The sequence below is a fragment of the Mycetomoellerius zeteki genome, unplaced genomic scaffold (genome assembly GCF_001594055.1).
Source record: "Mycetomoellerius zeteki isolate Tzet28-1 unplaced genomic scaffold, Tzet1.0 scaffold96, whole genome shotgun sequence".
Lineage (NCBI taxonomy): Eukaryota > Metazoa > Arthropoda > Insecta > Hymenoptera > Formicidae > Mycetomoellerius > Mycetomoellerius zeteki.
In genome coordinates, this window is record NW_017257999.1 from 725343 (window position 1) to 739447 (window position 14105).

The following is a 14105-nucleotide window of genomic DNA, read 5'->3' on the forward strand; positions in this document are numbered from 1 at the left end:
AGATAATATTCTATCTAATTATCAAGTACACTGAAAAAAATGCATGTAATTTTACATGGAAATTACATGGAATTTATTTGGAAATCCTCCAGAATTATAATACACATTAATACGTGTTTACAGCTTGGAATTTATGCCAAAAAGACAAAAATTTTTGAAATTGTGATCTTTTTTACCATTTCTTACTTCAAAATGTCTAAAGTTGTCAAATCGTGGTAACAAATCTGCTTCATACAAAAGCTCTGCAATTTGTACTTACGAAATTGGAGACTACAAATTAGTAGATTACATGAAGAAACAATGTCGAGTTCTTGAAATTAGACTTAGACGTCTAATTAAAACGATATCGTTCTACGAAAATTTACATATATGTGTGCGTGCGATATTGTAAGTAATATATAAAGATTTTATCGATAAAACACAGCGATTCCATCCGGGCTTCTCTTTATGATCCCCTTAAATTCAAGCGATTCATAAATTTACCATGTATGTAAAACAAATGTTGCTTTATTAGAGATTTATTAGTGATATATACATACATATATTCTGCTCACTACGATCGCAAATCTGTCATAGATGTCGCGAAAGTAAAATTCTGAAAGAAATGATCACGAGCATATGTGTGTTCAAGCAAGCCATCGAAATATGGCGCTAGTATTTTCAAAGCCAACTACTTCCTCTCCGTTAACATTTCAAAGAAAACTTGTCTTTCTCGCGTCCTTAAATGTTTGGATCTTTTTTTAAAGAGTTTCTCTTCCGAGCAAATCCTCAAAGAATAACGAAGAACAGCAAAGACTTTTTTCGCGTTGTTACACCAGCTCCATCTTCCTGTCGATATTTATCTCAAAATCAACCCATTAAAAAAATTAACACAAGAGATCAATTCCGTTAATTACTTTTCCCAACTCAAGAAAAATTCAACTTTATTCTCCATTATCTTATCTACGGGATTGTAATTGTTGATTATGGAATAAATCTAATTATAGAAAATGGATCTTTAGAAGAATCTTAAAAATAAAACTAACCGACTAATATTATATCTACCTACCGCTTATAAAGTATCGACAAAGTTTATTCATAGATAGTATCCTGGTTCAGCGGCATGACGAAGCGAATTGACATAAAAATATCCATACTTGCTATTGTAAACACGTACATCTCGATCGCCACATATTTTACTTTATAGCTTCTTACAACGTGCACGTTTAAGCAATAAAGTATCCTACATGTGAGTAATATGTGACTCGCAAATTTATTCCACCATGTACAAAGTAAAATTGAGCATATATTAAAAATCAAATGGAATATATTCTCGTACATAAAAGATAAGTTCGTCTCATTTGAAACTATGATCAAATTAGCAAAGTAGAAACGTTCACGTTTATTCGCGGATACGTTTGCGATGGAGTAAAAATAAATGACAAAATAAAAAAAACCTAGTGCAATAACAAGTGAGAATAAGTTGAGGACAGAGAAAAAAAATCGATGAATGAAAAGGTAATCTACGAGAGACCGAAGAAACTGAGGGTATCTCGGGACAAGCAACGAGCGACTCTAAAATTCGCAAATTTTTAAAAAATTTGCAAACAGATGTGCATAAGCCATAGTTCACGCCTAATAATACCGCGCTTTACGTGCCACCAGTGGAAAGACCTGCAGCGATATGTAAACGGCTGCATATAATTTCAACCTACCACGCCTCGAAAGATCATAGTTATTTATAGTTGCGCGATAGAGCTCGCCGCATTGCAAATAAGCCCGCCCCACGCCGAGCGCTACACGACATTGTTGTCGACGTTGGTGCGATTAACCCTTTCTCCCATACTCCAAGACGGAGGCTTCGAAATGATATATTCGTTCCCACCTTCGATCGCATTTTTCTTACCGCGCCGCGAAAGTGCGTGACATTAAGAAAATTACTATTAGCATAACGCGCGAATCCCACTCGACACTCCGATGGGAATTAACCTTTGCAATTTGCAAGAATAATAGGAACTTCAAGGTTTTTCCAATTCGCGGGGGCAAATCAATCCGATTACCAATTAAGATCGAGACTTAATCCACGGGAGATCTAGGAATCGTTTCTAGTCGGAACGAACCCGCATTTCACTACGAATGCCCGGAGTGATGGCACCTTCGCGATTTCCTTCTCCCAAAACCGGCGCATTCGAATCACGGAATCACGGAAGAAAGATCGCCCGCCGATAAAGGCGATAAGAGTCGTTTTATCGAAATTATTCTCAGGAGACTGCAAACTTTCGGGAATATTGTACGTCGCGCGAGCTAAATGTACTTCATGCTTTGCTCGTCGCAAAACAGAGAAACGAAAAATTGCAGAGCAGAGGCAACTCTATTTGCGGCATACATTTGCAAAGAAAATATTTTTTACATAACTCATATGGAAATCTTTTGGACAATCTCATTTTGCGATGATCATAGCAGTGTTTTATTGTAAAACTTTAAGTTGTTAATATTATGAACATTTACTTCAAAATTTCAATTATTTCAAAGAAATTATTGTAATAAAAAAAACTAAAGAAACTAGAAAATGTTCTTTAATTATTATAGATTAATGGAATAATGTATAATATATGAAATAAATAAAATACACGTATATAAATCAGTCTATATAAAATTTTAACATTTGGCGCATGTAATGCAATATTATACCATTTTATATTGTTTTCTACTGTTTATTAATTTTAAAACACAAGAAGAAAGCATACATGAATACAAGAAGAAAATATACAGATAAAGATTATATTATTAATAATTGTATATAGGTACGCTAGCACTCAAAAGTCTTTTGACAACAATATTTTTCAAAATTATTTTATTATTTGTAATTTTACATATTATCTCATATTACATAAAATAAACTATGAAAAAAATATTATAAATTAAGAAGAAATTAACTCTTTACACATATTATATGATATCATGAAAAACAAAATGCATATATATTTTTGTTGAAGTTCATAAATGTTTTGACATGAAATAAAGTCACTAAAGGTAATGCAAATATGAGAAAAAATTATAATATTTTAAACGAAAATAATACAGAAAAATCTATTTTGACATTATAATTCTAATATCTTGTTGCGTAACCATTTGCTTGTATTACTGCTTCACTCACATCTCCTATAGGCATAGACTCAATAAGTTTTAATATTTTATTTTGAGGAATTTTTTTCCATTCACTTTGCAAAGCAAGAAAGAAATCATCTAAATTAGAAAAATTTCTTATTGTAACTCTCCTCTCTAGTTCATCCCATAAATGTTCAATCGGATTTAAATCCGGGCTTTGACTAGGCCACTGTAAAGCATTTATCTTCTTTTGAGCAAAATATTGTAATAAAAATTTAGAGCGATGTTTTGGATCATTATCTTGTTGGAATATCCAATTTCGAGGCATATTCCTTCTTGCATAAGAAAGTATATGTTTATCTAAAATATCCTTATAAACGAAACGATCCATAGTGTTTTCTATACGACATAGAGGATCGACACCTTTACTAGAGAAGCATCCCCACACCATAACATGTCCTCCCCCATGTTTAATGGTAGATATTTAGTAACGTACTTTGAATCTCTCGTTCTTAGGGCGACGAATATACTTTACGCCATCAGAGGACACTAAATAGAAATTGCTTTCATTGCTCCATAACACTCTGGACCACTTCTCAGTTTTCCAATTACAATGAATCTTTGCAAAAGCAATTCTAGCTCTTCTATTTTTAACACTAATAAAAGATTTTTTGCTTGGACGACGACCTAGCAGTGCTTGATCGACTAATCGACGCTTTACAGTGGAAACATGAACGTTCATTCCATAATTCTGCCGTAAATCGTCAGTAATTTGTCGCGCAATTTTGCGAGGGTCAGCAAATGATTGTCTCTTTATTATTTTATTTATTCTTGTTGTTATTTTCCTGGGTCGCCCTTGTCGAAATTTGTTGTGAACATGGCCTCGGATCCTATATAGACGATTCCAGACATTTACTAATTGACGAGATATCCCAAAATTGCAGGTAATCTCAGCTTGATTGCGTCCGATTTTTAACGCACGGATTACAGCTTCCTTAATACATATTTATTGAGTACTCCTTACGTATTTTTGTCATATTCTATATAAGAAAATGTTAAACAATAATAAAACCTATAATCTTTACGTTCGAGCACATAATCTATAATCTTGTACTTAATGTCTAAACGTAACTTTTAGGAAAAAACTTACGTGTCAAAAGATTTTTGAACCGTCTTTTAAGCGTAATTTCGTGGCAAAAAATGTCTTTATGAAAATCTATTAATTTTACTGTACTGCAGTAAACACTATTCTCATATAATATAAATATAATTAATAATTAAACTGAGCGAGACAATGTTACCAACTTTACTCATGAAAAATTACTTGTCAAAAGACTTTTTTGTATATATTTTTTGATACATATATCTTAATAGTTTTGTGTATAAAATTTTCGCATTATGAAGTTATAGACATATTTAGAACTAATAATGTTCATCAAAGAATAAAACACACAAAGTCCATTAAGCGAAATTTCACCATATGTATTAAATTTACTTTACAAATAAAAAATGACGCAACCTATTTCGACACATATAAAACATTTTGTTTACATTTCAGGTTTAATATTTCAATATCGCTGACTAATGACACGATGTTGACATGTTTCAATATAGGTACATACAAATAATCATATGTAATATATTATATATATTATACAAAATGGAGAAATTAGATAAACATTACAGATATTAATGATGATAAATGAATATTTATTTGTTACAATATCGAACATATAACATTTAGCTAAATTTACAGAGTTAATCGAATTACGCAACGTTCAACACTCTGAAAGAAATATCAAAAAGGAAACTTACATATGTACTTACGTGTGTATACCTATAATTGTGTATTTTGAAATAGTTAAAAAAAGTTGTATTATTTTTAATTTGTAAAGTAAATTCTATATATGTATAAATGCATTAACTTCACGTATTAATAAATTTTATATAAATTTTATGTACATCTTATGTAATATATATGTACATAAAATCTATTATCTCAAATTATTCATTAAAAATTGGACTTTAATATTTAGCTTACTAATATCCGTTTCTGCTAATGTAGATTAACTTTCATCTCAGTTCAACTTTTTTTCTAGAAAAACTCATCAACTTTTTTTCCAATTTTTAAAACTAGAAAAAGATAAAGAGCAAGTTGAATTGAGATTCAAGTTAATCTACATTAAAGCAAACGGGCATAAATCCATGAAAAAAATAAAAGAATAACGTCACCAACGCAAGATATCGTTGACAGTTGCGACAGCTCGCCTGAAAGGAACGTTACACGACGGCGAATGCTATATAATATCATGAGATCAGCAGGCAGAAAAAACACCTCCGTATGTACATACACGTACACAGGTAAATATATGTAGCCGTTCTGGAACATATTTTCGCGCATCCATATTTATCCACTCACGCGTGCATGTGCATGCGTCATCGCGAAAGCAGAGAAAGGAAACATGTGATGTGTAAGTGACACAATCGCATACGAGGTGAAAACGTGTTTGCGGATAGCTGAGGGTGCTGGAGGTTAATACGAAGGGGTACGCGCACTCCGAGCCACGTTATTGCATGCATTCTCGTCAGTGGTGCGGCGGCGACCGGGTGCGCACGACGCGTGTCGGTACGAGGAACGCGAAATTTTATAGTCTGTTACGCGATGTTACGCCATAGCGTACTGGAACACGCGCGTGATTCCATCTGAAATATTACATCGCTTCCGAAGGAAACTTACGATCAGCTGAAAAATAATCATCCTGCGGACGAGAAGTGGTGTCGAGCGATTCGATTGCGCGAATATATATCGAAAGATATACCAATGAATTCTTCGTATACAGATAAATATCATACGAGCCTGTGAGATTCATTTCGAAGTGATTATTAGCTGCTTACAATTAAATTAGTTTCTTAGCAAGAAGATCGTATTCATAAAATTTTCGCAAAAATATTATATACAATACGATCTTGTATAATGTATTTAAGAAAATAAATAATTCTTTGAAGAATTTGTATAACTTCAACAAAAATAACGTAAAGTTACGTTTAAAAAAATTATATTGTAATAATATAATAAATAATAATAACGATAAATAATTACCGAAATACAATATACTTTAAAGCATTTAACCTAAAACGAAATCTCCTAATAATTGTGAAGACTTCATAACAGCATATTGTTTATACAATATATTGTAAAATAACAGTTGCTTGCCTTGTTACTAATAAGTCGAAGTGTCCAAGACTATGTCGGAAAAAACTTGATGAAGTGTAGATCGAGAGAAGGCCGAAATTGTCGAGTTACTACTGAAATAAGGGATAGAAGAAGAGTATTTTTCGACCATGCCGCGATATGCGAGAGTTTTGACGGTCGAAAACGCTGCAATGCCTCGAAATGTATAACGATAACATATCTCTGGAACGGTATAGCGCGCGTATGTATTCGTATTCCGTTAATACATACACGTGCATACGTGTACCAGGCTGTATTCACACAACGGCGCCATCCACCGAAACAATATGCATAAAACATAAACCACGTACACGTAGATGACGACATCGATTCATCCTGAATAGCGGACGATCGATCGGATCTGTTAGTTTCCTCGCAATTTTACACGTTCTAAAACAAAAAGAAATTGGAGAGCTGACGCTCGATCGAATTTTGTTCGTATTCCTTTACACATCTTAAGACAAAGAGAAATTGGAAGGAGAGAGAACGCGAGAACATTTTATGCAAATGATGCGACGATTACGTGGTTAATTAGAGCGTAAATGCGATTTTTTGTAATGTTACGTAATAAAGATAAAAGCTTTTATCCACTCTTAATTAATGTCTTGCATACTAATCGAAATAATTAAACTTGCTGGATAGAATAACAATATATGCATAATAATAATAAATAATGATACTTAATACTTAATATTCAAAGCAGATAATCTTGACGCATAAATCAGTAAAAATTTAATTGTCTTTTTGAATAAAATTAATTATCTAGGTCTGATAGTTAGAAAATAAAACTAAATAGCTATTATTTTGTAATGAATGAACAGAATAAAGTAAATATTATACTATTAAAAAAAACTATAAAAGAAACCTGTCATTTTTATTAGCATATAATGCAAAAAGAATAGGTATATAAATTTATATTATTAAAAAAGATTAAATATTATAATTAGATTGATTGTATGAGGAGAAGATGGTATTATGGCACCCTAGTTACATTTTACACAATAACTTTGTTAATAATCAATATTTAAGTTTAAAACTTGACAATTACATTTGTTAAATAGTTGAATCGATTCTGGACTCAAAGTTACGAAATATTTATTACTTAGGACACTATTAATAAAAATGTAGCGACATTGCATAACGACTCGAAGAAAAATATGGGTGGTAATGTGGCCTTCCATAAAAAGCCTTAAAAAATTAGTTTTGTTTAGAAAACAGTATTTAGTTATAAAATTAACAAAAAAGTAAAACGTTTTAAAATGTATACAAATAAATATACATTTACGCAACTTCTGCATATACGCTGCTCAGTACCAAAAATCTCAGTGTACTAAAAATAGTACACGTAATACAAAGTATAGAATATAGATTAACAGTAGAGCTACAGACGATTATCAAATAATTATTTTGATATGAAAACTTCAGAAAAGAGGCCGTAATCAATATCCGTAGAGGGCCACATTAGCAAAATGCCATGCTATTGTTTAAATTTGCACAACTCAAAATATATAGTTAAATAAAATGTTAAATAGCAAACAACACATTCAAAAATACATATGTATGTTCATGTGATAATACGCTCAAGTTTAAGAAAAATGAGGAAGTAGGTGTAATTAAATGCTAAAATGTAACCTCAGAAACGTTTCGAAATACTTAAAAGTAAAAAATGAGTTATAATAACTGCTGGCTATTGATTAATGATATATTAGCGTCATGGTGTAACGGCGAGCTACTGAACAAATAATTCCATAAGTAATCGTTAGAATTTGCCACTTAATAGCGAAGATATTAAGAGGGGCCACAATATCTACACTGGCCATAATACCACCTTCCTAATACCTTCTCCCTTATACTGATTGTTCAGTGATACATTTTCAAAATAACGATCTTGTATAATAATCAAGTCATTTTAAAACTACTTAAATATATTTTCTAATATTAATAAAATAAAAGTAACTTTAAAAAATTCCATGTAAATTTCTTTCATAGAAATTGGGCTATGTAGAGATCTTCCAGAGAACATATATTACTGAGTCATGCAACCAATTTTTTCGGCTTTTTTATGTTCATTTACAAGTTCATGTATAAATGTACATGTTTTTGCATTATATGCTAATAAAAATTATAGGTTTCTTCTTTAGAGTATTTAGGTCATTTCGTTCTATTTATTCATTATAATAGCATCAATTTTTCGGTTGTCATCCTGTACGTTGTGACCATATTAAAAAGTGGCATAAATTTAAAAGTTTTTTTGATTTATTTTCCAACTTAATTGACTGAATATAAAAGAGATTTTAAAAAGCTAGTTAATTTCACTGTTATATAAATACGTTATCTAACTTATTTTTTTCGTTCAGGTATATAAGATGTCAACTCACATATATCCACGTGCATAATGCAACATGTGACAAATCCAGTTTACTCTTGGTGTACCCCTTAGATACCGCTCGCTTCATTATTCTCGCATTAAACGTATACAGGTTCCCTTATTTTCCACCAGCAAATACACTCGTCACGCCTTTATTTATGAACTGAGTCTCACGCGACTTACTGACGGCAAGATCCACTTTGTCGTTCTCTTTCGATTCGACAGCAACGTCTAGTACTCTTACAGTTCTCGTTCAAATGAAAGTAACACAGTCTTCTATACGGAATCAGTTTACATTTTGACTTCCCACATCAAAGACTTAAGCACGCAAAAAAATATTTTGTTGCTCCAGCTAGAATTATAGCTATTTCTTATATTTGATAGAAAATTATGTATCATACACATATAATTTATAGAACAAATCTAATTCTATCTCTGTAAATTCTATCTCTGTCATCTATATGATTAGATGCAATACATATCCAATATCAGTACTTGTCAGAAATTTATCTATTCCAGCTATTTTTCGTACTTACAATTAGATAATTTTCGCTGTAACTGCAAGATCACTTTTTTGAGTGAGGCTAAACAAATAAGAGTAATAAGAAACGAAAATATCGAGAAGAATTGAGAAATTGTTAGATGAATGAAATTAGTGTTCACACATAAAGCTGTAGCTACATTTATGTAGTACTTGCCTGTAGCAACTTAATTATATTTCGATGCGATTGCCTAATAATAAAAAATATGTTGAAATATACAATATAGTATATATGTTCTGTTTAAATAGAAAAATATACTATAAATGTTCTATTTAAAATATATTGATATTTTGTAAACTAATATTTAATAATTTAATTAATTATATATATCGCTTGAAGCGATATAGATTCAATAAATAAAAAACATGTTACTATTTTATTGATGATAATGTATACACACTATTGCTCATTGGAAGTTCAGACACTCGCATAAATATTGGAAGATCCTAAAAAATCGATTATACTATCAACGTTCTACGAAACAAAGACAATATATTTTACCATATAAAATTAAAAATAATTTACAAGCTTTTGCAATTTTTTGTTAGTATGTGTATAAGTACTTTAAAATATATAAAAGAATAATATCAACTGCTGTTTTATAATGTTTAAATGTTTTACATCACTATTCAATCAAATTTATATGGGTGTTCAAACTTTTCAAAAGCAGCAATGTATATTTATACTGTAATATACCTTTTTTATGAGATAAATAATATTTGATATTTAAAATAAAAGAATAAAAGCCGTGTAAAAGTCACATATAAGCTATAATTACAAAATTGATATTGCTATTAAATTTTGATTTATCGATTAAATTTACTAAATAATTCTTGGATACTTGGATAGAAAATTTCGTAATATCTAATTGCTGGGACACTTGACAGTAAAGATTTAAAAATTATGAAGAACATAATGGTTTCTAATATAAAATATTTGCAAACGGAAAAGTCGGTCGCGCGAATTCATTCGAAAAACATATACCAAATATTGATTTTCCGCCCGAGACCGCCCTGCAGATGTAAAGATGATGAACCGAGCGCATCCGCCGAAAGTGCAGTACTGCTCGGAAGTAGTAGGTCGGCAGCAGAAATCGATGCATTTTTCAACAACAAATAAATTGTTGATGACAGTGCCACGCCGGGGTACAACGCACCCGGAAATGGAATACCTTCGGCTCGTCGCTTTTCCGTGGCGATTGCGCATTGGCAGATGAAAATATCTCCTGACCTCCTGCATCTATTTTCGTTTGCCAACCTTGTGGAAGGTCAACTTCATGAAACCGCAAAACTATATATCTATATCTTCATATAGAAAGACCTTTTCATTCTAGTTGGGAAATTGAAGAACTCGCGGAATATGGAAATCAAAATAAATTCGACGTCTATTTTTATCATTTGCTTGCAATTGAGAACGTCAAGACTGATCGTTGAAATCTCGAAAGAGATTCGAACAACGGATCTGCAACGAAATGTTACATGAATGTTGTGACACATTGACAGGTTTTCGCAAATGTTGCGAAACGTTCACGACAGGATATCGCAGTGACAGATGAATAAAACCTCGTCGTTCCAGCTCGCAATAACATCTAAAGTTCGCTTGCGACTCTAGCCGATACGTCTTAAAGCCTCGTAAAGCTCCGAAAAATCGACTGACCGATTAGTTTTGGAATTGCTTTTACCGACCTATTCCCCTCGTAAAATGAGGAAAGTGTAGTAAGTTAAAGACAGCCTGCAAGCACGACACCAATGTATGTATGCATGACGACCGAGAAAAATGGTAGGATGAGATGAAAGCAGTTTACAAAGCGGCTACATTATCCGCAAGAATTTGAAAGACCGAAAGCAATTCCCGTCCCTCGTACACAAAGAAGGGATCTGCGCTTTATTGGCTCCGAAGCTCATCTTGTCCGTGCAACGAGACGACGGGGATGCGACAGCGAAGTGTGTTTTCGTAAAACGCCGTGGAACACGTCCTAATCCTCGAAAATTGTATCAGGAAATGCCCGAATCAATCCTCAACGAGGCGAACGGTGCGTTACACGCAACAAATTAAATTCCTTCCCATCCACGATATCCTAGTTTGCTCAAAACAATTTTGTAGCAGTTGTACGTTTTTACGTATATAGAAATATCAGAGCGTTCTATATATCTATCAAATATTTTCCAACCATTTCGAGGATCGATTGATTCTATTAAAATTTCAAATTTTGTTTTGCTGTAATAAGAAAAAAAAAATCTTATTTTGTGCTGTTGCAATGTAATAATCTATATACTTAGAACAATCAGTGGGTGTTTTCCAGCAAGGACACAGTTAGACACAGTGAATCATCCTTGTTGTTTGTCTATGTTAAACAAAGATGGAACATCAATGTGTTACACAGTATCTGACTGTGTTCTTGCTGGAAAATGTCTAATATTAGAATCTTTCTTTGTATCGCGAAGAATAATTCTGGATACTTGAGAACTATCGATCATTCTCATTGTCTTATAGATCTCCATGAAATCAAAGTCGTGTTTATACATAAAAATTATAATTAAAATAACATAATTTATTACAGATCTTGGTCTATGTAAAATAATAAGAGAATCTTCTTTTTTATAAAGAACATTTAATTTGCGTCCTAAATCTCTATAACATATTCCCTCTTTCTTTTATAATAGAAATAAAAAACAAGAATAAAAATGTAGCAATTAATCAATAATGTGAAACTGTATTGTCATTATTTTAATAAACGCAATGCGTCTGTAACACAAATATTTATTCGAATGCCAAGTACACTAAAAAAAATGCATGTAATTTTACATAGAAATTACATGTTCATGACTGGAAAATTACCTGAATATGATTGGAAATTTACAATTTCCAGTAAATTTTCAAGCATATTTATGTAATTTAGATAATTTTCCAGTCATATACATGTAATTTCCATGTAAAATTACATGCATTTTTTTCAGTGTATGTATCAAAGACAGAGAATATGTCTCGATTTTCTAATATACTTTAATATATATAGATACTAATTAAAAGAATTTATGCATTTTTTCCCGGTTGTGTCTAAATTCTTCATATCTCTGTTATTGCGTGTTAATTGTAAAGCTGACAAACATTCCGATGATGAAGGCATCTATTTTACGAGAGGAACTCATTCACAGAGAAATGCTCGCGCATACTTCGAGTGTCTGAATACGACGCGACGCGATGGTCCTGCCGAATCGGTTAATCGCGCGGGTCAAGATGTTCTATTTTCACGACACGAAGCAAACGGACGACTGATTCGACGACGTCCCGCAGGTAAAGCAAACAGAATGCGAATTCGAACGGATGATGTCAGGGACAAGGATATCCGGCCAGGGATACTCGGGAGCCGTTAGATTCCCGTCAGGTGGGACAAACAAACCTACCGACGCGACATAACTCTAAGGAACTGGAACTGAGGGAACGGACATAAATGGATTTGCGAGGACGAAATTGCGAAACGGCAGGAAGCGACGGCCGAAATTCACCACGCGCATCAGCCTGTCGTTTCGATCGCGACGAAGTCAATCGGTGCAGTCTGGAAGCAGAATTGATCTAAAAATCGTTCGACTGAAATAAATTATTATCTTGAGGTAAAACAAATATATATAGCGGCTTTTTATATTCGATATAAAGATTACAATTGAAATAGGAATTTAATAAAATGTTGTGTCAAAATAATGCAGTGATTGTTTTTGCAGTATGAACATGAATAGTCATTTCCAATGTATTTTTGCTTGCTGAATACGAATCTATATTGGCTAAATTTGGCTATCATGTCACAATTTTAAGAAAAATAATATCGAAAAAGCTAAAAACAATGATTTTGAAAATTTTAAGACATTCTAGCATTGACAACAATTTTTTTTTAAATTTTATTAATTTAGTCACGCGAAAGTATCAACTTTTAATTTTAAAATACATTTTATTTCCTTTCAGTATAATTTTTTGTTTTCCAGATGAGCAATTTAAAAATAGTTCTTTTCCCATCACTTTGAAAAATATAGGTGCGGATTTAACAGCGTGCGGTTTCTATATAGTTCTCACCGTGTTGGTGTTAGTATTAACACCAATAAGGTGAGAATTGTATAGAAATCATATGATGTGTTAAATTCATATTTTTTAGAGTGTAATACATGGAAAAGATATTTTATTCCATTTTATTTTATTCCATTAATTCTGCATTTTATGAAAAGTAAGTGCTTTTATATTTACATAATACAATCAAATCATACTAAATTAAAAATTAATATAAAATTGACACAATACAATATTGTTTGAAGATTATAATCTTTAATGATTCAAAATTATAAACTTCCTGCTATATTGTATTTTGTTATTTCATATTGCTTTTTGATTTAGTATATAATCCGATTATATTATGTAAGTACAAAAGCACTTACTTTCACAATACAAAACTAAAATGGAATAAAATGCTTTTTTCATATGCATTACAGGGGAGAAGAACTATTTTCAAATCGCTATACATATATCGAAAACAAAAAGTATCGAAACAAAACGCATTTTTAAGCTAAAAATCGATAGTTTCACATGGCATAAAATTTAGAAAAAAAATTTGTTCCCAATGCTACGTCATAAAAACCTTCAAAATCATCATTTTTTACTTTTTTTTTGTCATTTTTTTTTCGAAACTGTCACGTGATAACCAAATATTTGGCCAACGGATTTATATTCAGCAAATAAAAATACATCGAAAATGGCTATTGACACTTGTGTTGAGAAATGATGTTGGACAATGTAATCAACGATTATTTTAACATAAATTTAAAAAGCCTACAAGTTAATTGCTAATTTTTATAATCTACATTTTATAAAAATTTTTTTCTTCCTAAATGGA

At 31.7% G+C, this 14105-nt stretch overlaps 1 protein-coding gene across 1 annotated transcript in view; it reads right to left on the reverse strand.

Moving 5' to 3' along the window:
* The window catches only part of Cow (Proteoglycan Cow), a 148303-nt gene that overhangs the window by 88202 nt on the left and 45996 nt on the right, over positions 1–14105 (reverse strand). The gene's annotated exons all lie outside the window — the stretch shown is intronic.